The following is a 26,757-nucleotide window of genomic DNA, read 5'->3' as shown; positions in this document are numbered from 1 at the left end:
GAATGTGACTTGACGAAGATGAATGAACTAAACTCATACATAAAAGAATCAACATTTACATTAAGTTATTAAAAAAGGATTAATTCACTGAAATATATTATATTATCAGAATGTGTAGTCCAACTCAACATTCTTATTCCATTACATTGAATATAATCTCTTACACTTGCAAAGTCAAATGTAAACAAGAATAACACACACATATATCTTTCTCGTTAAACAGAACATTAAAAATGGCCGTATATAATCTTCCTACACAAACACACAGACACACAGACACACACAGACACAAAGAACCATGGACGACCTTTCTGCAGGGTCTAGAAAGACTGTCACGTACAACACGAACACCAGAGACTGAAAACGTGACTTTCTGTGAGAGATATTTCCAGTTCCAAAATTTCCTTTCGTAATTCCGAACCAACTTGAACAAGATCGCGAAATACAAGTCACTGTCGGTACCTGTGTTTCCCCGCCTGGAAAAAAAAATCCCATCGACCGCCTTTAAATGATAATAAAAATTGTCTTTCTTATTTTACTTACACTCAGTTACACCTGTGAGGAAGAAGAAAATATCCTAAGGTGTGTGTTTCTTAAAGTGTGTGTTTTTTAAGGTGTGTGTTTCATCCTGTTCACTTATATAAAGGTTTCGTGTTCTCAGCCTATTCTCAAATTCACGTCAAACTTCTCTCTCAGATGGCTAGGCTGTCACCCGATAATCGCTCCACGAACTGTACTTCATCTGGTGAAATATTTACGATCAGTTTAAGACCTCCGGCTTCTGGTGTTAGGAGAAATTCTCAACTAATTCTCAAGTATCAGCCGCTCTGTTCTGTGTAATATCATCCACAATATGGTAAACAAAAGGGATAATGGGATAAATGCGTATCTCACCGCTCTAAGGCAAGCAACCCGAGCGTGTTCCTGAATAGAGAAGGACGAGGAGACGACTAATTTGCTCACGAGGACAAGACCATACGCAGCGGGAGGGAGGGGGGTTGTGTGGACCTTAATGACTGAAGGATCGTATGTCCTTCAGATGCCCAGATTGAAGGTCTGTTATGGGGCAGCTGAAGCGCTAACTAACGTCGAGAGTGTCCTGTGTCTCGCCGCAGGCCATCAATTCCAGATCTTCTTACCCGGGCAAGTCGCTAGTGTCAACACGCGCTGCTCATCACCTCCTCACCTTACCTTGCGTCAGGTGTCATGTGGTAATGGCAACTTCAGCTGTGTTTGTGGTCGAGCAGTGCTGGCTAATTTACCTGACTCGTAGCTAACCAATACCTGCAACATCACCTGGTTTGTGGTCAACTGATGCTGGTTCAATCACCTGACTCGTGGCCAACCAACACTGACAAGATTACCTGCCTTGTGGTTAATCACTGCTCAGAGACTCGCCAGGTGGTGGTGCGCCAGCAACACACAGACTCAACATTTGCTTTACTGCTCGTGAGACCAAAGTTATCATCGTCTATATATTTTTTCCACATTTTGATTTAATAAACAACCCTTGAGACAGGTGAGGCGAGAGTACTATACATTATGACTTACTCTTCCCTTAATGGATATAGTTATAGATTCATCGTGTGTTGCAAGTTTATCCATATATCGCTATAAGACATAAATATAAGCCCACACCCAGCCTGATGACATATATCCCTTGGGTAACTGTATCCATATATACGAGTATATATTCTGGCAGGGATGTAATAGCTCACAGTCTTTATACCCGGGAAAAAAGTGAGTCAGTCTCCTAGTGGACCATATCTTGTAGGTAACGCCTGTGGTAACGTGGCCATAATGTTTACAACCTCTCAACCACAAGGCAATAATTGTTGGCGGGGCAGCAGGCGCGCCCTCACCTCCGTCCTGCCCAGACAACCATCGCAGATATGGTGTTTAACCCGCCGCCGCCACTTGCTGTGTTGACTACTCCTCCTACCTGGTGAGGGAGATTTGTGAGGGGAGGCGCCTAGCTTGTCCCCAGCCACGCCCACGCCTCTCCTGACCACGCCCACAACGCCCAGCTACATGGGGTTGTTTGGCTGATTAAATGTCCATACCCCTGACTGACACACACACACACACACACACACACCTCCTATCGTCAAGCACCATGTGGCTAAACATACAACATACACCACCACCTTGAGACATACACACGGGTCATACAACACGTAATAAGACGGCGGTTAATCCCAGGAGTAAGATTAACCAAGTTACTCTTAATCGTCTGGAACAACTGTATATGGTCGATGAGATGTTGACCAGAGAACAGACTCTCTTTCTTGCTCTCTCTCTCACACACACAAGAGGTGGTCAAAAGTTCTGTAAGGGGGTAGAGGGAGGGAAGGGGTTCTAAGGTTAAGGGGTGATCTAAGAGTAAAGGGTAATCTCTATCTATCTATCTATCTATTTATCTATTTGTCCCTCCATCTATCTATCCCTCCATCCATCCATCTATCAATCCCTCCATCCATCCATCCATCCATCCATCCATCCATCCCTCCATCTATCTACACCTTCCATTAACACCCCTGGGTTGTTAAGTACACCCAAATGGTTACACAAGTCTAATTTCATCCCAACGACCAGGACGAGTGTGACTCATTGTGAACTATTAATAACTTATCTGGCTGTCCAAACATTAGCGAAAGGGGAACTCAGCGTAACCAGTTGTGTTGTGTGTGTGTGAGGGAGGGAGGGAGCTTGGTGGAGTTGGTAGGTGGATGGGTGGGTGGGTAGGGTGGGGTGAATGGGTGGGTTACAGTGGGGCGGGGGGGTGGGTGGGTGGTGGTGGAGGACAAGAGGCCTCTGTCCCTACAGCCTCGCGGGGGAGTAGAGTGGAGAGAGAGAGAGGGGGTGGGGGAGGGGGAGTCTTGAGTGCCAGAGAGAGGGTGGAAGAGTGGCACCCAGCTCCCCCTTTCCTCCACACAGCCACTCACCCCTAGCATGGCGGCAACCCGAGGCACTGTGTTGGCACTACTGTCAACAACAAGTCTCTGTCGAAATTTATCGGGGGGAAGTAACTCTCTCTCTCTCTCTCTTCAATGAGAAATATATTGTCTTATATAACTGAACACACAAGACACTAAGACCATTCGAGGCTGTAGAGTTCCCTTTCCTATGGTAGGTCGTTAGTTTTTACTTTAACAAATTTATTGACAGAGCTTGGAGTACAGTTTGCCTATTCTGAGTAATTCAGTCAGGTCTTGACACTGAGGGTGGTATCACTTCTCACTGCCACGCAGGACAGAGGTTCATACACAAAGAAATACATCATATTCATTAACAGTGTGTGTGTGTATATATATATATATATATATATATATATATATATATATATATATATATATATATATATATATATATATATATATATATATATATATATGTGTGTGGTAGGTCGAAGAAGAAAACCATAAAACGAAACAACGACAAAAACTGACTGAAACAAAACCGTAAAAAAAAAACGCGCGAATGACGTAACGTTGTTTAGGCAGGAGGCAGCAGTAATCTGAGCTCCTTCTCGTGTCGTAACTTCCTTCCACTGTTGTGTTTGGTCAATTGGTCATCGTACAGATTATTACCACCAGGGGAAGAAGGAGGAGGAAGGGGAGAAGAAGGGGAGGATGGTGAGGAGGGGAGCATGAAGAGGAGGAGGGAATGATGATGAGGAGGATGAAGAGGCGGATGGAGAGGCGGAGGAAGGGGAAGAGGAAGAGCAGGAGGGGGAAGAGGAAGAGCAGGAGGGGGAAGAGGAATAGCAGGAGGGGGAAGAGGACGAGCAGGAGGGGGAGGAGGAAGGGGAAGAGAAGGAGCAGAGGGGGAAGGAGAGGGTCACTATCTCGGAAACTCTCTTTTGTTTTTCTTGTGCTGGTTGAGTCTCGAGTTCTGTTTTGGTTTCCTGGTAGAGTGTTGTGGTGTGTTGGTAGTAGTTGTGGTTATCTGCTGGTGGTTGTGATGTGCTGATAGTTGAGGTAATCTGGGCTGTCAATAGTGGTGATGTGTTAGTAGTTGTGGTGATCTGTCAATTGTTGTGATGTGCTAGTAGCTGTGTTGATAATGGTGGTGATCTGTCAAAAGTTATGATAGGCTAGTAGTTGTGGTGTGCTAGTAGTTGTGATGTGCTAGTAGTTGTGATGTGCTAGTAGTGAGGACAGAGCCAAATACTCCCCGTGAATCATGCGGTGTTGTGGTCGACGCGCTGCCGTCTCATCTTTGATGGATGAGCCCCAGTGTTCGACACCACACACGGACACCACTACACCACACAGGGACACCACTACACCACACAGGGACACCACTTTTATCTACTCGCCGGCATGGGACGGGGGTATTACTGAAGCGGATACCGATACCTTAATTATGTGTTTATTAACAGTATCCGTGCACGACGGTGAGGGGGAAGGGGAGAGGGAGGGAAAGGGGGTAGAGGGGAAAGGGGAGAGGGAGGGAAAGGGGGTAGAGGGGAAAGGGAGAGGGGGGAGAAGAAGGGAAGAGGGGAAGAGGAGAGGTAGGAGGAGAAGGGGAAAGGTAGGAGGGGAAGGGGAGAGGAAGGAGGGGAAGGTGAGAGGAAGGAGGGAAAGGGGAGAGGAAGGAGGGGAAGGGAAGAGGAAGGAGGCAACGTGGAGAGGGAGTATGATACCACAGCCCCCAGCCAGACACCTAACACTGGTTCGGTCTTTCAATATCTCTCAGATGTCGGCAGCAACAAGATTCTCAGCAGCTTTCTCATTAACTTCCCTCTGAGTAACCGCGTCTTCCCAACGACGACTCTTGCTTCTGTCTGTTGCTTCATTTTCGCACAAATGAAAAACAGCTGAACCAATCTACCTTAAGGTGTATGGAGAACCCGTATGGTAAAATCTAAATATCACTCTTGTGTTACTTGGATAAATAGAAATGTCGTTTTTCTTTAGGTCAGTGTCACGGGTTGTCCCTCAAGTAACCCTAAACCGGGGAAACCTCTTGCTCGTGTTGTTTACTTAATCCCGCCATAGACCATACCATACAAGCACAGGTAAAAACAAAATACGAACAAGTGGTGGGTCGGTGGGTCTCGGAGCACCGCCACACGCAACAAAAAAACCGCCTCGCCAAAACCCCCGTCAGTTCACCAGAGTAACAATGTTTGGTTAGAGGTATTATAGACAGGCCTCCTCTCCCCCGTCTTGTGGTGGTGAGCCGGGATGGCCGTCCACCTGCCTGAGGGAGGCCAGGTAGGCGAGGCTTTTGTCCCGCTGGTTTCCTTTACACCACCTTGGAGACTACCTGGGCCGCCACACTCACCCGCCAGGGACCACATAACTACGGCAGTTATACATGTAGGAACAAGGACCGGGGAGAGTTATTCACGCCACAGAATGGGAGGAGATGAGAGGGGGGGGGGAGCAACCGGTGGACGAGGGAGAGTAGGGAGGGAGGGAGGGAGGGAGGGTGAGGATGGATGGAGCTCGTAATGGAAGGGGTCCGCCAGCCAGGACTTGAGAGCGAATGGTTGAAAGGAAGGGAATTGTTTATAGAAAGAAATCGCATTGTGCTACTCTATGGACGCCAAACCAATTGAACTGAAAGACACAGGACACGCGAATACACACACAAGCTGCTGTTCAGGACGTCAGGGGATGAAATAATTTGAACAATACTCACAGACGCCGTAAATAACGCTGCAGTATCGTCGAGGAAGATAAAGAGAGGATATATTTTACCAATACAGTCTTGTCAACAATGAGGGAGGAATGTGAGATAGACTTATTTTAGTACATGACTGGCCGCCCCGGGGGACAAGGAACCTCTTCAGCGCCGCCCGCGAGAATTGTTGAATTGTTTTGGGTCGGAACCCCTTGACCAGATGGTACAGGGGTTGGTACTCTGACTCACTCACTCGTTCACCCACACACTCACTCGTTCACTCCATCCATTCACATTCACTCTTTCCGTACAACAAAACCAACACTAGAAATATATAGTTTCGTCCCAGATAATGTCCCACGACCGTAATAACTCCCGCCAAGAAAATAAGTGAACGGAGAATTGATCAGACTAAATAAAAATTAACCCCTCAAAAATAATCGTTATGAGAGACACAGCACATAAGGCTATCAATGTCCCTCCCTCCCCTCTTCACCCCTCTCCTCCTTTCCCCTACCCCTTCCTCCCCTTCCTTCCCTTTCCCTCTCCTCCTCCCCTCCTCTACCCTACCCCTCCTCCCCATCCTTTCCTTCCCACCCCTTCCTTCCCCTTCCCTCCGTCCCCCTTCGCTAGAGAGCCGCTTTATGCCTTGACTTGAATACCAAATAAACGTCCTTCATACACACAAGGCCGAGGTAGTCAGAGCACTCGTAACTAACCTAATCTAACCTCAGTGGATTTGTATTTCACGTATTAAAACAAATATCACGTAGTAATATCAAGAAAATATAGGAGATAAATAGAGTACTTCCCCCCTACACGTAAAACATCTTCACTACAATAACAACAACAACAATCAGCTGATCTTCTTACCTCGTCAGTTGTCAGGTGTCTGTTGTTTACATCTTTGCCATGGTAGTTGTTTACATTTCACGTGGATGAGCATTGTTGTTTGTTGATCACTGTTAGCGTCTCACTACACCGTAACACTATAGTCTTAAACACACTTATGGTACGTAAACTTGTCAATACGAGAAGCTGCTGACACTATCCACCTCCTGACGACGCTCTGGTGGGCTGACACTGTTACGTCACTCTGTTACGTCACTCTGGTGGGCTGACACTGTTACGTCACTCTGGTGGGCTGACACTGTTACGTTACTCTGGAGGGCTGACACTGTTACGTCACTCTGGTGGGCTGACACTGTTACGTCACTCTGGTGGGCTGACGCTGTTACGTCACTCTGGTGGGCTGACACTATTACGTCACTCAGGTGGGCTGACACTGTTACGTCTCTCTGGTGGGATGACACTGTTACGTCACTCTGGTGGGCTGACACTGTTACGTCACTCTGGTGGGCTGACACTATTACGTCACTCTGGTGGGCTGACGCTGTTACGTCACTCTGGTGGGCTGACACTGTTACGTCACTGTGGAATGTAAATTTGTTATATTAATTTACTTTGATAAACTAATATCTAATTATTTTGGGTTATTTTCTAATTTTATGATATTAATTTTAAATAAATATAAGAAATTTTAAAGTAGATCAACTCGAGAAAATTTTACACTACTGCCCACTAAACTGGTCCCCGTTGTTAGAGCAGCAACAGGTACACTTTACTATACCAAGGCTGATTACCTGATTAAATTAATCTGATGATAAAAACAAAACGTGGTCTGGCAACTTTGAATATAAAAAGAGCCTCAAGAAGATGATGAATGATTAGATAATAATATACATTACATAGTCTCCGGGATGAAAATTGATATTACATGAAATATTTTCTCAAAAGTTCGACTTGAGGCCTCACATTATATTAGCCTGGCTGGTTGACACTTAATATATGAGCATATGACTGAATATAATTACTTACCAACACTTAAAATAACATATAATTGAACGCAATACCCAAATTATACTTCATTTTTATTAGAATATAATATAGGTCCTCAAAATAGTTTCCCTTGCGTCTTTCTAGTTAACGAATCAACCAATCAGGTGCTGTCGTGCCGCCCACCGTGTTCACTTGATGCCAGTTTACCTGAACACACGGCCCCGTCAGCCAACACCTGTGCGCTCTGGCAGGTACCGTATATATATTGTGCATTTTTGTCACAGAAAAACAATATTAATTTAAACACAAAGGAGAGAATATCTGCACGTAGTGACACATTCTGAGTTGGAACCTGGCAAAATTGGCAATAAATTTATAAGATCAAAACTAATAATAATAACAACAATAATAATAATAATAATAATAATAATAATAATAATAATAATAATAATAATATAATAATAATAATAATAATAATAATAATAATAATAATAATAATAATAATAATAATAATAATAATAATTAATAGAAGAAGAAGAAGAAGAAGAAGAAGAAGAAGAAGAAGAAGAAGAAGAAGAAGAAATAAAAAAATAATACTAATAGTAATAATAATAATAATAATAATACGAAACGTTCCCTTCCCAAATTACCTGACATCTTTTAAAGTAATTCACAGGCAAGGGACGGGACGGAAGGGGGGGGGGTGGTGATGGGTGGTATCCTCGAGTACCAGATAAGGCCAAATACCAAAGTGTGGCAGGTGGACCCCCAGGCTACTGAGAGACGCAAATTAGCCCAAGTCTGTACCTGGGTCAAATTAGCGACGTCCAGAGAGGGTGGTGGGTGGGGGAGGTGACTCAGTTCCGGGATCATTATGTGCGATGTGGAGTACTGCTTGTGTGGAGTTGTTAGTGCTTGTGGAGGTCTGATTGGTGCTTGTGGAGGTCTGATTGGTGCTTGTGGAGTGCTAGTCAGTGGGTAGCGGCAGATGATCACTCCTCCCACCTGCCTTGGCCTTGACGCCTACGAGATAAAAGATAAAATTGTTGGGCTAAATTCTTTCTCTAGTTTATATACAGTATCTCTCTCTCCCTCCCCTCCTGCCTGTCTCTCCCCCTCCCCTCCTCGCCTCCGTCCTTCCCTATCTCCCTCTTTATCCCTTCCTCTCTCCTTCCCCCTGTCTCCCTCTTTTCCCTTCTGCCTCCCTCTCCTCTCTTCCCTCCTGCCCCACTCCCTTCCTCTCTCCCCTCCCCTCCCTCCATTTCCTCCCTGAAGTTAAAGACAAAGATAATAGCTAAAATGGCGCCGACTTTACACCAAGACTCCCCGGTAAGTGTACGTCCCGTCACCCATTGTAATATAAGTTTCCGTCCGTCGTAAAAGATGCTGTTCTTACCGCTGTACAGAGCGCATGCGTCGCCTCAGCTCAGAACTGGGGGGGAGGGGGGAGTAGTGCGCAGGCATTGATTATACACTAGGATACCTGAGAGAGAGAGAGAGAGAGAGAGAGAGAGAGAGAGAGAGAGAGAGCACACTTTCACCTTGCTATTGAGGGAGGGGGTAATAGACAGAGAGAGGGGAGGGGAAGGTAGACGGGTATTGTCCGCCCCTCACTCAACAGTCTGCTGGACCACTTACTGCCCGGCTGTCACTATTCTCTCTCTCTCTCTCTCTCTCTCTCTCTCTCTCTCTCTCTTTACTGGAGACTTACACCAAATATATAAAATAACCGTAAAATTTTATTTTTCAACAACAAAAATATTTCCCTGACAATTTTAACTTGTGCCATGGATACGCTTCTTAATGTCATCTTGTGCTAATAATTTCACTTTTACAGCATCTGAATTCGTGTTATTTTAATACTTCGTGTAATAAATAAATGATATAAAGACTTCCATTACGTTTTTATCACAAAGATCTCTCTATTTCTGACCATTCTTAACGTTCTTATCCTCTATAATCTCCTTAGCATTTTTTATTTACGTCATTTTCCTAATCTCTCTTTCTGCCAACCTTTATATAACATTCTTGAAATTCGCGGTATTAAGGTATAAGCCAATAATGCTGTGTGAAACAAGTCATTCCGCAAGAAGGAGCATCATAAGGTGTCATAAAGGTAGTGTTAGTATGTATGTTAGCGTCACAACAGCTTACTAGAAGGGAATCCGACTCCCTGTGATGTGTTGATGTTCACTTGTTTATGGCGGGTGACGCGTGCTTGGGTCACCACACGGGAGCTTTTCATCCGCCAAAAATCTCGACACCGCCGTCCTCCACCCCTCCCCCATCTCTCTCTCTCTTTACTATCACTACTACTGTTATACTACCACTACTCCTACCACTATTACTACTACTACTACTATCACAACAACAACTACTACTACTACAACCACCAGCACAGTACTACCAGCATACGATACGAATAGGGTAGGGGGTGAGCGTGGGGTATCTGGGGGGAGGGGGATGGAGTGCATATTGAAGCGTGGGTGGCGCGTGTGGGTGGCGTGTGGGGGTGGCGTGGGTGGCGTGTGGGGGTGGTGTGGGTGGGTGTAAGGTGACGCGGTGAGGAGGTCTTCTCGGGCCACAAGTAACAAGTAACATGACCCTCGACTCTACCAGCACGTGCCGAGTGTTACCCAGCTGCACTCACTTGTACCAGTCACTTGTACACCTGTTACTTGTTGTACCAGTCACATGTACCAGTTAATTAAGTCATTCGCCTCACAGATTCATCATACTACACTAGATAGGTGGGTGGGGAGGAGGGAGAGGGTAGAACCTGTCATCAGTCTTCATATTCTCAGTACAACTTACCACTCCTCCACGATACCCAACCTCTGCCTAAATTAAACTTGATTTTATAGTCTTTTCGCCCAATTTAATTACATATTCATCAATTCAATTTCAATTGTTTATTCCTTGATAGAGGAAGCGGGATCCTAGTGCTGTCACTAGGTACCCCTGTACAATAACACCAGAAGCATCTGGCAAGTGTGACAAGTATATACAGTATAAATATTATAAAGGGCCTTACTAAAGCCTAAGGAAAGAAGGATATTCCTTTAACACATAATCAATGTTATTTACATAATATCTGGCCAGTATGGGGAGGATCATCGTGTCTCCGTCAGGGGGTCGTGGAGTGGTGGTCCAACAGGCGTCACGGAAGCGTTGTGTGTGGGGACATCTTAGGAGGTAGTGGATAAGGGTGCGGCTGTCGGGTCTTCTGCATAATGCACAAGAGCGTTGCTCAGGGGATGCGGGGATACCAATCTCCCAAGCAAAGTCATACCCAATGATGATACGGGCAGCAATCACGTCCCTTTTCCGCGACCCATTCCCATAGACATACGAGAGGTCAGGAAGTTTACGGAGGACATCGTACCAGGTGGCTACTTCCCGAGCTTCTCTCTGTTTGCGGCGAATTTGGGTCCGAAGCTGACATAATCATCTTACAAATTGAAACATAAATAAAATTTCATATGCGATATTCAATAGAGGTTTAGTTATCAAGTTTCCCCATATGATTTAATGCACGGTGTATATTATGATATCTCGTCCATATAATGATGCAGTAAAGCGTAATACACCTGTGATAGAGTGCGTAATAAAACAAGACTGTTAAAAGCGTAGCCACAGATCTGGTGAGTTGTAAAGTAGCAATGAGGCCTGAGACTTGACGCCCCCTCCACCATAAAAACGATAGCATCTTGAGTGTGTGTGTGTGTGTGTGTGGGAGGCAGCGCGTGTTGTGGTCGGGGACATCTAGGAAGCAAAACACGCACACACACACACACACACACACACACACACACACATCTGGACGGTGCTGATGAAGGCTTCGGGTGGTTAAATTATTCCAGTATGTTGATGTGTGTCAGCCAATCAGATCGAGCGACACAAGATACACCCAGGCATACGACACTGCACACTGGGACTCTACCGTAGCTATTAACGCTCTAGTATAAACCAACAAGAGGAAAATAATATTAAGGTGTGAGAAAAAAATAATATTAAGGTGTCAGAGGAAAATAATATAAAAGGTGTGAAGCTTTTAAGGGTTTACATCGTGTTTTGGGAGGGGATACGAGCGTACAAATTCACAGGGGGGGGGGGCCGGGTGTTACTGACTACCGCTTTACGCTTCTCCTGTTATGAATCATTACCAACACACACACACATACAGAGATGCAAGACATGTAACTCAAAGACACATTTTAAAAACCCAACGAAGAGGACAAAAACAGGAACAAGAATGCTGTGACTCATTTGCATACGTATATCATTCTGAGAAATACGTGGGAAGAAAAAGTGTATGTAAGATCGTAACCTCAGCCAGAACAAAGATACGTGTTGTCGCCGACCCTGACTTAGTTAAATGATAAATAACAGGAACACGTTGAAGAGGGCAGGAGGCAGGAGGCAGGAGGCAGGGCGTGTCCAGGAAGAATAGTCACAAAAACTCTCGCTAAAATATACTAGATCATGATGGGTGGTTCTGGCCTGTCAATAATAACAACAATATTAGTCTGGTGGTCTTTCTTTGGGCATGTCATAAAGGTGTGTTGCTAAGGGGGAAGAGGGGGGAGCGCTAATAAGAGTCCCTACCCCCCTCCTCCTCCCCCCGGAACTAAGTTCAGGTGTATTTTAAGTATGTACACACGCTCCTACCTGCCACCTCCCTTCAACCTCCTCTTTCTATTCCACCTTGTTACCTGTCTCTAATCTCCGCCTCCTCTTCCTCCCTGTCACCTCCTCCTCCTCCTCCTCCTCCTCCTTGCCACGTCCCTCTAACCTTCACCACCACCTCCTCCTCCTCCTGCTGTTGCCCCCACCAGACCTGCCCCAGGAGAGATACATGGCCTAAGGCTCTCACCCTCGGACACGGAACTGACTTCAGGTACACTCCTGCAGGTACGCCCTCACCCCGTCCTGGCCAAACCTCTCCTGCAGGACCACCCTAAGCCGAAAGACAATACCTCGGGCCGAAGTATTCCTCCCTCACCCCCCCTCCTTTCCCCTACCCTGCCCCAGGAGGAGATATACAATACCCTTAGTTCCTACTCCTACCTGCCCACCCCCACCCCCCTCTACCACCACCGGACACGCCCCAAATTTGTTTCCTGGGTCCACCCTGAAGGAGGCGGCGCCGGGATGATGGTATCAGCATGAGGGGCGTGAACACCAACAGGGCAGCAGACGTAGGGTGTTCACCTCTACACCCCCCCCCCGCGGCCAGTTTACGTCACAATCCATATTCTTAACGAGTCATACATTAAAGTTGTCCTCCATTTAGAAATATTAAAGCACCTCGACTTATCTGGTACACATTAGCTGGGACATAGAGATGAAGGTAAAAACAAAATGGCGTCTACATAGCACTGAGACTCGGCCGTAAAATACTGCCCTTTGTTTCCTTAATTAGGAGTAAATATAATAAAAGAGGAGGAATAAACCTTTGAGGACTCGTGTGTGGCGGAGCTGTAGTATAATATTAGTTAGTTAAGACTTTAAATATGAACCATACAGAGAAGAAACTTAAAAAGATGAGTTGTGTTGACGTGTTATTTTAAAGTTTATAATATAGAGGTTTGACTATATCTAGCTAACACTCACCTAACAGTTGCTGGGGTGTGTGTTGACCTTGTGAACAACACCACCAACAACACCACCAACAACACCAACAACAACATGTATTTCCTGCTGAAGATAAACACACAGTTGTGAAGCTACTGCCGTCACGCATGGCTGCTCCCGCCCCTCCGTCCCTCCCTCCTTCCTTCCTTTAATGGTCGTCAACTCACCCAGCACGAGCCAACTGGTCAAACAAACGACGTATTTCACACAACAAAACAAACTTTACACTACAATCTATAGGTGTTTTATCATCTTTAATGGATAACCAGACACCTTACCACACGCTAAAACCTGTCGGGGTCTTTCCCTAACATCAGACACCATCGGTACATCAACATCTTCCAGCTACACACTTGTCCCACCTCTAGTTTCTTTGCCCTTCATGCCCTCCTCCCCCCTGCCCCTTCCTCCTCCCCCTGCCCCTCAACCCCTCCCCCCCCTCTTGCCTCGCACGTGCCCGCCCAGGACCTCCTCAGTGCCACACGCCGTCTACTACTATAGTGCCAGGGAGCCAGTATGTGCCCGTCCGCGGTATTGTTGACACTCTGCACAGTGCCTCGCTGACCAAGGAACTTCTCTCGTCCCCTTCCATGGATCTTTGTTTACTGTGACTCACCTGCTACACCTGAACACACCTGGACTCACCCGGACTCACCTGGAATCACCCGGACTCACCTGGAATCACCCGGACTCACCTGTTACACCTGAACATACCTGGACTCACCTGAACACACCTGGAATCACCCGGACTCACCTGTTACACCTGAACATACCTGCACTCACCCGGACTCACCTGGACTCACCCGGATTCACCTGAACACACCTGGACTTGCCTGATCCATCTATACATCGTCCGTCTAGTGGTGTGTAGTGTGTTTGATCCACCGAGTTGAGGGTGTGTAGTGATGTGTATGACAGTGTGGTGTTAGGTTAGGTTTGGTTAGGTTAGGTTAGGTTTGGTTAGGTTAGGTTAGGTTAGGTTAGGTAAGGTTAGGTTAGGTTAGGTTAGGGTATTTAATCAACAGGTGAAATAAGCTCGAGGTGCCTAATCTTCATATGATCCTAATAACGTACACATCAATTATCAATAAAGGTTCGGTTGGTTAGGTTAGGTTAGGTTAGGTTAGGTTAGGTTGCGTTAGGTTTGCTGCATCACGTACAGGTATAAAGATCTCACGTTATTTCCGCATTAATACATGACGTCTCACTCTTGACCTTTCCCCGTGATAACTGTCTGGTGTAATTACTGACGGTGGCGGGTGGTGATGGCTGGGTGGGTGGGTGGGTGGGTGGGTGGGTGGGTGAGCAGCACAGGTACCGCTTGAGTGAGTAAGGGATAGGAGTAAGGTGGATGACTGGGTTGCAGGTGGGTGGATGAATCGGTGAAATGAGTGGGCGAGTTGGGTGGTAGGGTGAATTAAATTACTAACTCATCCACCAATCACATGCAGTTCATCCACCATACAACTGACGGATGAGGTTTAAAAACTCTCTCGTGATTGGTGGAAGCGTTATTTACAAGATACTGAAACTCTGAATCTGATTGGCAGTTCAAGTGACTGAGATGCTCGTAAACTAACTCTGATTGGCTGATCATATGGCCAGGTAACTCTATATCCGGGGGCAGTGTGTTGACATGAATGGGTGGACTACGGCTAGTGCCAGGGTGGGTGTACCGGGTAGGAAGTGATGTTGCCCCCCCCTCCCTCCCCCCAGTGCCACTCTGACCGCCCGCGGAAGTTGTGTAGTGGTGTGCATCCAAGCGTAGGCACTCAAGGTCACGCCCTACCCCCGCTCCCCTCCCCCCACCCCTCTTCCGTCCCCCCTCCCGCAACACTGTTATTACTACCCTGTCCCATCACCTACGCTTCTCTCTCCCCTTCCCTCCCCTTTCCCTCCCTTCCTTCCTATCCCTTTCCCTCCCTCCCCTACACCACTACTACCCTGCCCCCTCCCCTCCCCTCTCCTCCCCTTCCCCATCCATCAAGAGAGAAAATACGTAATTGTTTACACTTGAGAGGCGTTGAGGCAGGTGAGGGGAGGACTTACCTGCTGGGAGGGGAGGAGGAGGAGGAGGAGGCGTTAAGAGAAGCCCTTTAAATCGACACCAGGTAAACAGCAGAGGATCCCCAGGTTAATTGTGATAATGACTTAAGAGAAACGAGTCTACCTACGACAGTCTTAATGAACTACTGACGCCATTTTGACCACCAGGTGTGTTGTATTGAAATGAGTCTCTTAGTTCTCTCTTGGTATCTCCGGGTAGAGATTGACGTAAGAGACTTTTGATGATCCTTAGAGTTAAGAGAGAGAGAGAGAGAGAGAGAGAGAGAGAGAGAGAGAGAGAGAGAGAGAGAGCTGTATATAACAAAGATATAAATAATAGAATCAGCTGATCACTCTGAAGCCGTCAAGGCCCTGACACGGTCCGCTGAGTGCGATGCGTGACCCTTGACCTTGACTGACCCTCCTCCTCCTACTCCACTACCCGTCCCCTCCTCCTCCACAACCACTCCATCATCTCCCCCTCCCACATTCTTCACTCTTCTATCCCCTCCTCCCGCTTTCTCTCCATCCTTCTTCTCCTCTTCTCCTCCTCCTCCTCCTCCTCTCCTTCACTCTCCTTCTTCCTTCTTTGTCATATACTTCTTGTTTCCTACTTAACTAATATCATTTTATTTGCATTACTACAACAACAACAACAACAACTACTACTACTGCTGCTACTACTACTACTACGACCAATAATAATAATAATAATAATAATAATAATAATAATAATAATAATAATAATTCAACCCTATCGACATGAGACAAATATCTGAAGGAGAAATTATCTTCACACACACACACACACACACACACACACACACCTGTACGAGGACACTGATAAGGAGGTCATGTTCCCAGAAGACTTTATCAGCAGGTGTGATGCAGTGTACACCTGGCCACTAGGGGGGCATTTGGAGGCCGGGGGAGGGGGGGTACGTGGAGGCCGGAGGAGACCTCTTAACCTCTTCTGTACCTTCTTCGGGGCGTCCACAAGGTCGTAGGATCTTCACAGGGCACCCAAACCGCTATCACAGGATCTCCTTAGGATTGGACCTCCTCATAGGGTAAATAGGAGACTTCAGACATCAAGCCATCCTACTACTGCCGGCGGTGCTGAAGGAGGAGGAAGAAGAGGAAGAGAAGGAGAAGGAGGAGGACCTGATCTTAGTACTATACTGTATACACACACCTCCCTCACTAATACATTGTCTACGTGAGGTCTTCTCTCTAACCCTCTTGCAGCCTAGCGAGAGATAACATGTTCTCAGAAACCCGATAATGCTCGTTATATATCAGCTTGTTGACGGAGTTGATAGCGAAGTGGCAAACAGTAGCCCTAACGATAACAGATGCGTTGATAGCTTAGTAGCAAACATTATCCCGAACGATATCAAGTTTAAGGAGAAAGATAACCTAAGGAAGTTAACGAAGAAATGACGTACTTGACTGTAAACTGAAGCACAGCAACTCGTTATATGATTGGACAATGATGATAAAGTCATATGCCGGAGAATGACGTGATTGGCTGGCAGATGAGGTAACAAGGTCTGTGATTGGGTAATAATGACACGCTCGACAGGAGTCCTTGACGCACCAGTAGGATTGTGACTGATGACGTGAGACTCTGCCCTGGCACCTGTATTGTTGATGCCCAATGACTTCTGGCGATACCCACTGAGCTGTGACCTGTGGGGGGGGTGGAGGGGGAAGGGGGGTATGGAGGGAGGGGTGGGGGGACGGGAGAGAGGGAAAGGGGGGGTCAAGTGGTGTCATAACGGGTGTAATTATTAATTTGTTTTTTCTTCTCGTCATTATTATATTTTTATGGGGTACCCGTGACCTCTGACCCTCAACTTCACTTCCTGAAGATGTATGTATGAATATATGTATGTATGTATAGATGTATGTATAAACAGGACGTCACTAACAGGTATATTGTGTGTTGTTTCAGAGGGAGACGTGAGAGGAGGCAGAGGTATACCCAGGAGGAACACGTACAGGTGGAATCACTTAATTAAGCAGTGAGTACCTATGTTATCTCTCTCTCTCTCTCTCTCTTTGCAGTTTAAGTTACTATCTATCTCTTTATTTTTCTTAGTGAATATATCTCTCTCTCGCTTACCCATATCTCCTCAATACATCTCTCTCTCTCTCTCTCCTCGGCTATCAACAAACTCCCAATACTAATAAGAGTTACCTTACACACACACACACACACACACACTGTTCCTGGACTGAAAGCTACTGCACCTCACACTATCAGATCAGTTGACTTGACCGGCATTTGTTTTGATGTTAGTAGGTCGAGGCGGCTCTTGGAGGCTACATTAGTCACCTCCTGATAACTAACATAATTAATGCTATTTAAACTTCATATTTCTCTGGTTTTTTATTTATTATTTAGCTATTTAATACGAGGTGCTAGTTTCTGGAGGTTATATATTGGTTAGTATTAGAGCTATGTTATATTATTCGGTTCACGTGAAGATTAGCCACCCCCTCCAAGAGTTTATATTTCATCTGATGCTCATTTGTTTTTTCAAGGTATTACTATCACACTCTTCCCTTATAGAATTCATATCATCTATACATGTACCTATCCACAGCTATGTTTCTATATATATCTATATAAATATAAATCTCCACTCAGACACATAATACAGGTATATATTTACATAGATATATCCAGGTATTTAATTAGATAGATGTACAGTATAGATGACACAATTATTTCTATAAGGATAAAACAAAAGAGCATCAATTTGAATCTACAGAACATAATAATCTGTTGAGAAATAGTGTTTAAGTTTGATTCTGGACAACAAGTTTTACATCCTGCCATCAAAAGCACAAAAAGATGTTTACATTATCAGTACATCAGCTGGCTGACAGGTAGGATGACACGCCGGTGGTTTAGGAGACAGGTAGGTTGATAAGTAGGTAAGTAGGCAGGTATATGAAGAATTAAGTAGGTAAAGCAGGTATATAAATGAGCATTGTACTCAGGTATAAATAGGTTATCGATGGGTTAATTATATGTAAATGCATAACAAGTCACCGACCTACACACACACACACACACACGACGCCTTAATTTTATCTAAAGTCATTGCCTTAACCCCGATTGTACCAGACTTTATTTATATCACCTGAAGATTAGACGCCCTAGCATATTTCACCTGATGACTGACTACCCTAAAGTACCAGGCGAGGTTAGGTTGGATTAGGTTAGGGTCAAGATAGGTTAGGTTTGATTAGGTTAGGTTAGCGTTAGGGTGGCTGATCTGACGAAATAAGCTGGGGTGTCTAATCTTCAGTTGATACATCACAGCTCTGAACATCAATAAACACACATTAGCGTTTACTCAGATGATTAATGTGTGATAAGTGCCCCGTGGAGCTCCTGGTGGCCGCGGCAGGAGAGTGTCACGTGGCTTTGTTTGTAAACAATGGCACACAGCTGTGATAATAACCCCCCCCCCACATTACACTGCCGTTGTCTGTGTGTTAGCGGCGCACAGGGGGTGGGGGGGTGTAGTGTCTTAGGGGAGGTTCAGTATCTTAGCCAGGGTTCAGTATCTTAGCCAGGGTTCAGTATCTCAAGGGAGGTTCAGTATGTCAGGGTAGACACACGGCGTCCATTAAGGTGGAGGAAGGGTCTTAAATGAGGAGAGGACACCGGGGGCATACTAACTCTCTTCTCTTAGTGGCCCACAGTGTCTCTGGGACGTCGAGAGAGAGAGAGAGAGAGAGAGAGAGGTGCAGATCACACTCTATATCACTCATCAATTCCCTTCTGATATACCGTATTTATCAGGGACCTTCAAGACAGCTTCATTACTTATAAGACTCACTCATGTCAATATTGCTGTTGTGTATTTGACTTCTGATTATGTTAGGTGTTTCAATTTACACTATCGAGAGGAAGGGGAGGGAAGTGCAGTACATAACCCAGGGTATTAACGCAGCTGGGACCGCCCGTACACACACACAAAAAAACACAGCCAAGGATCATTGACGTCCCCCACTGAGGTGCGTGATGACTATATCTAGGCGTGGTGCGACCCCCCTCACCGCCCCCCACCAGTACCACCACCACGCCACCATACCCACCCCCCCCTCCTCCTCCTCCTCCTGTAGCGTCCCCTCCTGTAGTTATCTCCTCCATCTTTCCATCTTCGTCCTCCTTCTCTGGTACTTCCTCCCCCTCCTCCCCTTCCTCTCTACTCCTCTCACACGCTTCTTCCTCTTCGGTGTCTTTGTATCTCTCCTCTACCTCTGTCTCATTTCTTGTTATTACTCTTCTTTGTGTTTATCGAGTCGCCTCCCTCTTCCTTCTTCTTCATCTTCCTAGTCTCTTAAATCCTTCCTCTCTGTTGCCTTTTCCCGCCCCTCCCCCTCCTTCTCTTATTCTCCATCCTCCCCACTCCCTATCCTCACCTCCCATCCCTGGCAATAGGTACAGTAGGTAGTGGAGTATCATGTCAGTCACACCACGTCCCCACAACCTTCGTTACCGCGCGCTGCCTTACAAACAGTCTCCGGAGGTGACCCTAAGTCCACACGCCCTCCAGCACCACCACCTACTACCTGCCCTTAATACCCCACCCCCTTACTATTACTTCCCTGCCCTTACTACTACTACTACTACCCCATCCTTACTACCACAACTCTACCCTTATTCCACTACTATCCTGCCCGCTTGCCCTCACCCCACTTGGCCAACGACCTCTGACCGAGTGGGGAAGGCGATTTTCCTACCGTCCGTGTACTCCAAAAGGTAAACAAAGGAACGCATCACAGCCATCACACTACGTACCATAACACTGGTTGACGAGCATCATAACAACGCTTGAGGTCGATCGTGTTTTGTTTGTGTTATCCTCCACCTTCACCTGAGGCACACGATCATGACCTACATGCAGAGGGTAGGGGGGGGGAAGGTAGGGGAAGGTAGGAGGAAGGCAGAGGTTGGGAGGATGAGAGAGGAAGAGAAGGAAGAAGACTTGGGAAGGAGGGGAACTAGGGTTTGGGAACAGGACGAGGAGAGGGAGAGAAAAAGAAAAACAACGGAATGGTGGAAGAAAGGAAGAGGAATGAAATGAAAAAAAAGATTAGATAAGGAAGGGAAGAAGATTGAAAGGCGAAGGAAAGGATAACAGGAGGAGGAGGAGGGGGTGAGGGTCAAAGCACTTGTATGTAAGTATAATTATCAACACTCGGGGGCAGTTTAGTGGTGCGTGACCCATCACCATTATTACGTCATTATCGTGACCGGCTCATGAGACGGCATCGTGACCCACACCTCCGGATACTCTCAGGTTTACACGATAAAATTTTCCCCCCTTAACCGAACACGAGGGTAAAGTATTTAGTTACCTTAATCCTGTGTAAATAAACAAAAATATTATCATCAGTAGTAGTAATAGTTATCATTAATATCACCATCATTTTATCATTATCATAATCATTATCAACTCGAACACGACCATCAATCATAATCACTATATTAGATAAACTGCCTCGTCATCTCACTCTCCAAGGGAAGGTTCTCTTGACAACAATAATACAAAAAATATATATATATTTTCCACATTTTTTAAAGCTTGGTAGATATTTGTTACTGTGGGGTGATATAATATTATTCCTACACGAAGGACACGAAGCACAGAGAGAGCTAACTGGTCACCACACCACTCAAGTCAGGTTAGGTTAGGTTAGTTCACGATTAGGTTCATATAGGATAAAAAAATCATATATTAAATTTACCTTCATACTTTGTAGTTTATCGTTAATATATTAGTATATATTTTCACTCATGTTGTTCGGCTTCTCGCAGTGATGAATTATTTACAGTACATGTCTATTCTTACCATTGTTATTTTGTCACATATAATCGATTATATCTTTATAACATAGTCCTCGCCATCCAGTAATTGCCCCCAATAACATTTTATGGGTCTTTACGACTCAATTACATTTGCTGGATTAATCAGGTATTGTTTGTAGTAGCTCGAGCCGGTAGCGCCTTTATGACACTGATAGGCTCGCCTCAACCCATGTCGTAACTAACACTACGTGCCTCGGTGCCTCCCTGTCAGCCTATAAATAAACGAGTCTTACCCTCATAGATATAAATCTAATTGAAATTCCTTATTAAACATTTTTTACATGATATTTGGCAGACATATACGCACACAAGCTTCATTTTGGCCACCTAACTGAGGGTGGGATCACAGAAATGGCTCTTGGCACCAGTAAGACGCCTCTGTTGACAGTTTCTTACACTGTACAGTACATGCCTAAGAATAATGTAATCTGTTTTAAAAATCTATAAATCTCACGAGTAAGACTTTAAACAGAATTAATGCCAATAGGTAGTGGTTGATCCTCCCCATTTTTCCTGCAATTCCTGAGTTAATACTTTGGTTTATGGCGTTGACTTTTCCCACAAACCTTTTAGATAATAGCAATACTATTAACTACTATTATTACTGCAGCTAATATTCCTCCTCATCCTCCTCCTCCTACTACTACTACTACTACTACAAATAATAATAATAATAATAATAATAATAATAATAATAATAATAATAATAATAATAATAATAATAATAATAATAATAATAATAATAACAGGTATCGCGTCCAAAACCATGATCTTTGAACGTGGACCAGAATCCTTCAGATCTCTACTACAAGTGATAAAAAGAGCAAGTGTTTATATCAGGTACTATCAGGGACCACGTCAGCGTAATCAACGATCTCTTATCAGTGTGTACAGTATGTGTGTCGCACCAAACTGAAGACAATCTCGTTTATCACCACACTAAACCAAGCCTCGCCCCACCTTGATCCTCACACCAAAAGAAAAAGAAAAAATCAGATGAACTCACTCTTATGACGCATGGAATTACCTGATACACTAATAAATAAAAGAATAGTTTTTATACATACGAAAAAGAAATGCATATTAATATTTTCAATGTTGGTTTTACTTTAACATAAACTTTTAGCAATTCTTGATAGTTATTCTGGGTTCGATAAGGTTCCATTTTGCATGACTGTAATACTCTTTACTGGTATTCGGACGCATCGCATACACTAAAAATAAAACAAAAAACATTTACTTATTTCTAGGTATACTGATAAGACGGCGTATCTGGTGAGTCAACCGTAAAAACAGATAGATACAATACGATAAAACTACGCACGGTAACGGCGCAGTAGCCTGGCCTCCATTTATAAACAAGCCAAGGGTGAAACTCTTCTAAGGTTACCTGGACAAAGTCATATTCCGATCATAAAGTAACAGCGGACGTGAGTGGGTTCATGACGTGTATTTCTCTATCACAGTAGAATCATGGCGTCCCTTTTATTGGCACATGGTCACTTGTTTAGCCTAGTATAATTAGGGGCCCAGTCCATGTCGTCATAATTATTTACGGTTGCTGACGATTTAACTATATATGTGTATTGATCAAGCGGTGTCTTCAAATAACCATACCTCAATATAACTTAATTTTACCATAACTTTATCAAAACTTATCCTATCCTAACTTAACCTAATCAAATCTAGAGCTCAATTTACCATAGTCAAACCCTGACCTCATCAAAGGACGGGTAGCCTCCGAGAGAGTGAGTTTATGACAAGATGCTTAGTAATGAATAAGTGAAGTGAGTCAGGGGCGCTGATGATGGTCCCTCTGCCTGGTACAGTACAGTATGTCCTGCTGCTTGTGTTCTGGGAAGATATATACAGCGGGTGGCAATTTACCTCGAGGGGAAACTTGATGTGGTAATTGGTTAGACAATGGTGGGTGTGTGTACTCACTTAACAAACTTCTACCACCAGTGTATGACTTATTGTCTTTTAATTACAATGACACGCATAAAATAAATTAACTAAGACTAGAATTTTTATAAAAAGGTGTATTTGAAAGGCGATGAGAGAAGACTTGCCGTGTTTCGAGGACTGGGAGTTGTGTATATATCAGATAAGTAAACTGGTCTCACGGCCGTAAATCCTTCATCGTAAAACATGGTGAATTACTGACACCACCCAGAGATGGCGGTACATAACAAAACACCAGGTGAACGCCGGGAAAGCAGCATTTAGGTGACTGAGATAAGACTGGCAGGAGTGATTTACAAGCCGACAGAGGGAAAACTTGGCCGATTCCAGCTTCACTTCCTAGCCAACGTGCGCCCTCCACTGATAGGACTGTCATAGTAAACCTGTGTTTCCAATAATTTCTCTATTAAACTCGCCGCTCGTCAGATGGATTATGATAGTATTCTTGTGTTTTCAATCATTCTACTTTAAAATCACCGCATCATATGGACTGTCATTATACACTACTCCATGTTTCCCGTTCGTCCATCCAGTTGCGATCACAATTTCCCAAAGAGCAACGAAATTTAATAAAACAAAAAGATGTCCAATACGAATTCAATAATCAACGTTTTCTTTCCTCACTGGTCACTGTTAAGACACTTTGGGGTAATGACGAGGGACTTGTATGTTAAACAATAATACTTCACTGGTCCTGATCTTATGAACACTGACCACACTAACTTGAGAAGGTATCCACAACGAGACAAAAGAATGGTAAGTAACACATAATTTACACAACAAAATTAACCCTTTACAAGTTTTTTAGGGGGGAGTCTGGAGTGCGGTAGACGCTTCTTAACATGCTGTAAGTCTGAGACACCCAGCGTACTGAAGGTGATTGTAGCTACCGAAATCAGCATTCTTAATTGTTACCTGAGGAGACGCCCAAGACAAGACTTACAATGGGTTTCTGGTTGCTTCAACAGACACACCCGACAATATTTTGCTATAATACGTTTGTTTACGCTCGTTGCCAGAACTTGCAGATACCACTTAAAAATTTATTCGGTAATTTGTGTAAAACAGGCAGTGACATTTTAACTGTTGGGGTTGGTAACACTGGTGGTTTGTGGTATTGCTTATAAGTAGAAATAAGAATTTGACTTAAAAAAACAAACGTCTACAACTATTTTTAACTTAATCTGGAATTACTTATATAAAAGAATCATTTTGAGCAATAGCCTGCAGATAATCTTCACCCCATAATTATCATCAATGTTTCTAAATAATTCAAGTGTTTATAACGGGTGTATTAGAGATTACAAGCCTCGTCGACTCTCCTAATTCATATTCATGCGTGGTATATGACTGCAACGACACTTGAACTATCGCTATCAACTCGACAGCCCAGAAGTGGAGGTTTTTTATATGATAAGGCGTGATAACCTGTTTAAAAATGTTGTTTATCAAGGAAATATAATTATGTTTTCCTCTCCTCATACACTTCTTCACGTAGCCTCTCCCGCGCCCTCATTTGTAATCCAAGTAAACCTCTGTAAGTTGGTGCTCTCATAATATATTTTAAATCATTCTTGTCTCTGTGAAGTAGAACCAGCCTTATAATTGTATATATAATGTGTGTGTGTGTGTGTGTGTGTGTGTGTGTGTGTGTGTGTGTGTGTGTGTGTGTGTGTGTGTGTGTGTGTGTGTGTGTGTGTGTGTGTGTGTGTGTGTGTGTGTGTGTGTCAGGGGCAAAACCCAAAAGAAAATAGAAGACCCACAGGAAACTGAAATTTGTATGACATCGAAGTTGCGGATGTCACAATTTTTGTTACTTTAGTTAATAACATATTTGAAAAGTAATTGGTAGTACACTGTAGGTTACTATAGTTAGTATTATGTGTTATAGGGCCATGGATTTGAGGTCATGGTGTTTATTAGAAACTATGAATGGCAAATCGCTACACTGACTTCATCGACTTGCAGTACTGTACAGCCTCAAATAATAACCGGTAGTGGTGACCAATATAACAGACTTCATTGGTACATTTATAGTTTAGAATCATGTATACACACTTAGTTATGAACTCCTGCACAAGTGCTGGAGGGTACATATATCAATATGTGCCATGATTCTGGGATCTCTCCTGCTGAATATTGCTGCTTGGACTTCCCGTCCGTGTGATGGAATGTGAAGTAGGGACGGTGGTCGTGACCCGACTGTCAATATGGCGTCAGTGCATGCGATTGGCTAATAAAAAAAACTGACATTGTTAACTTTCACTGTGCAAGTGATAGACCCTTACTGATGAGTTTTTCAAACTTAAATCGTAACATTAGGTATTCGATTTTGTTTAGTCACTCTGTGCTGTATCTGGAATGTCTTATAGAGTAAATCAGACTGTAAACAGGAACTATGTTGTTGTTCTGTTGCTTTAATGGTTCAGGTCATAGACATCCGTTTAGCCAAGAGGATTTACAACTGTACCTGACATAGATATATTCCTTCATAGCTGAGCGAGATCACCTCTTCGTGATATCTGCTGAACAATGAGAAACAATGCCCAAGTATTCTCCAATCATGTAGCATAACATAGAAGCCTGTCCTCGAGAGATGAATCATCCATAATAAAACTTAATACAAAAAAATACTGACTGCCAGTTATATGTGGTTAGTGTCTCTCAACAGTGAAAAAAAGACTATGTTGATGATGACTTGACGGTAATAAATGAGAGATAAGTCATGAGGCGGGTGCTGGGGAGGACGCCAACATACTGTAAGAGTAAAGCTGCCCACATCAGCTGGTTTCAGATGGTTCGTCAGCACCCCCACACCTGCCACTCAGCTGACCCAGCCCCCACTGTCACTATCACCACCACCACTATCACTACTATTGCCAACACCACCACCACTACCAACACCACTATCACACGGATCACAATAACAATAACTTATCATCACCATTCCTCCATCTTCACCATCATCATGATCGGGATATTTCAAAAACACATCACAATCACCCCTGAACACTATCACCCCTGCACACTCACCTGTCAACTGAGAATAAGCGTGTCAGCCTCTCACTAACCAGCACACAATATAGCATAGGTAGTTAGGCATTATTGATGGATCAATTGACTTGTAGGTAACCGCTGGGGGTGGGTGGGAAGTTCCCACTGGGAACGTCATAAAAGTCACGTACACACAACTTCTCCTTTTCCTTCCACTCTCACTTATCTGGTCGTCAAGAGATAGGTTATTATCTGTTATCTGGAGTATTGGAGAACGAGTGTGAGGCAAGAGTAGAGAGGGTATTGCACGCGCCACACCTACTGTTTAGCAGCGAACACCACCTGGGCTGAGTACAGATCTCTCGTTACTGCCGCCGTACATTTATTTGGTGAAGATGAGTCAAACCAGAGTCAGGTCGGGGCATATTGTACAAGTGGACACCTCTTCAACATGGTAGCTTTTAGCGAGACAGTAAGTGGAGACGGTTTTGATCATCCGAGGTTATTGCCATCATATCATGGACGAGGAGCGGGTGCCATTACGATAATCATGTACTTAAGCTCGTACTGTAAAGGGGTTATGTTGCGAATGACGTAGGATATATGGCCATGAAAGTCGTGTTTCAACACCGCGATACTTTATTTCTTCTTTATAATATACAGTATATAACAAAATATGACACGTTTTGATATCCTTTACCAACTGCTATCAAACATGTACAGGCAGTCGATCAAATTTCCACAAT

General features: G+C 44.4%; 1 protein-coding gene across 4 annotated transcripts in view; it reads left to right on the top strand.

The window, feature by feature from the left end:
- Positions 1–26,757, top strand: part of LOC121868028 (semaphorin-5B-like) — an 82,505-nt gene that overhangs the window by 41,027 nt on the left and 14,721 nt on the right. The window contains exons 1-2 of one of the 4 annotated variants that reach the window (XM_042368271.1): positions 13,869–13,973; positions 17,114–17,183. The exons of 1 other annotated variant lie outside the window; for it this stretch is intronic. The gene's annotated coding sequence lies outside the window, so the exon portion shown is untranslated. Of the gene's footprint in view, positions 1–13,868; positions 13,974–17,113; positions 17,184–26,328; positions 26,484–26,757 lie in introns of those variants that run through there. 2 more of the 4 variants (XM_042368270.1, XM_042368273.1) reach the window with 2 other exon arrangements.

The sequence above is a fragment of the Homarus americanus genome, unplaced genomic scaffold (genome assembly GCF_018991925.1).
Source record: "Homarus americanus isolate GMGI-L3 unplaced genomic scaffold, GMGI_Hamer_2.0 scaffold37032, whole genome shotgun sequence".
NCBI classification, from domain to species: domain Eukaryota; kingdom Metazoa; phylum Arthropoda; class Malacostraca; order Decapoda; family Nephropidae; genus Homarus; species Homarus americanus.
The sequence above is the reverse complement of the archived record's forward strand: the minus strand, read 5'-3'. Positions and strand labels throughout refer to the sequence as shown.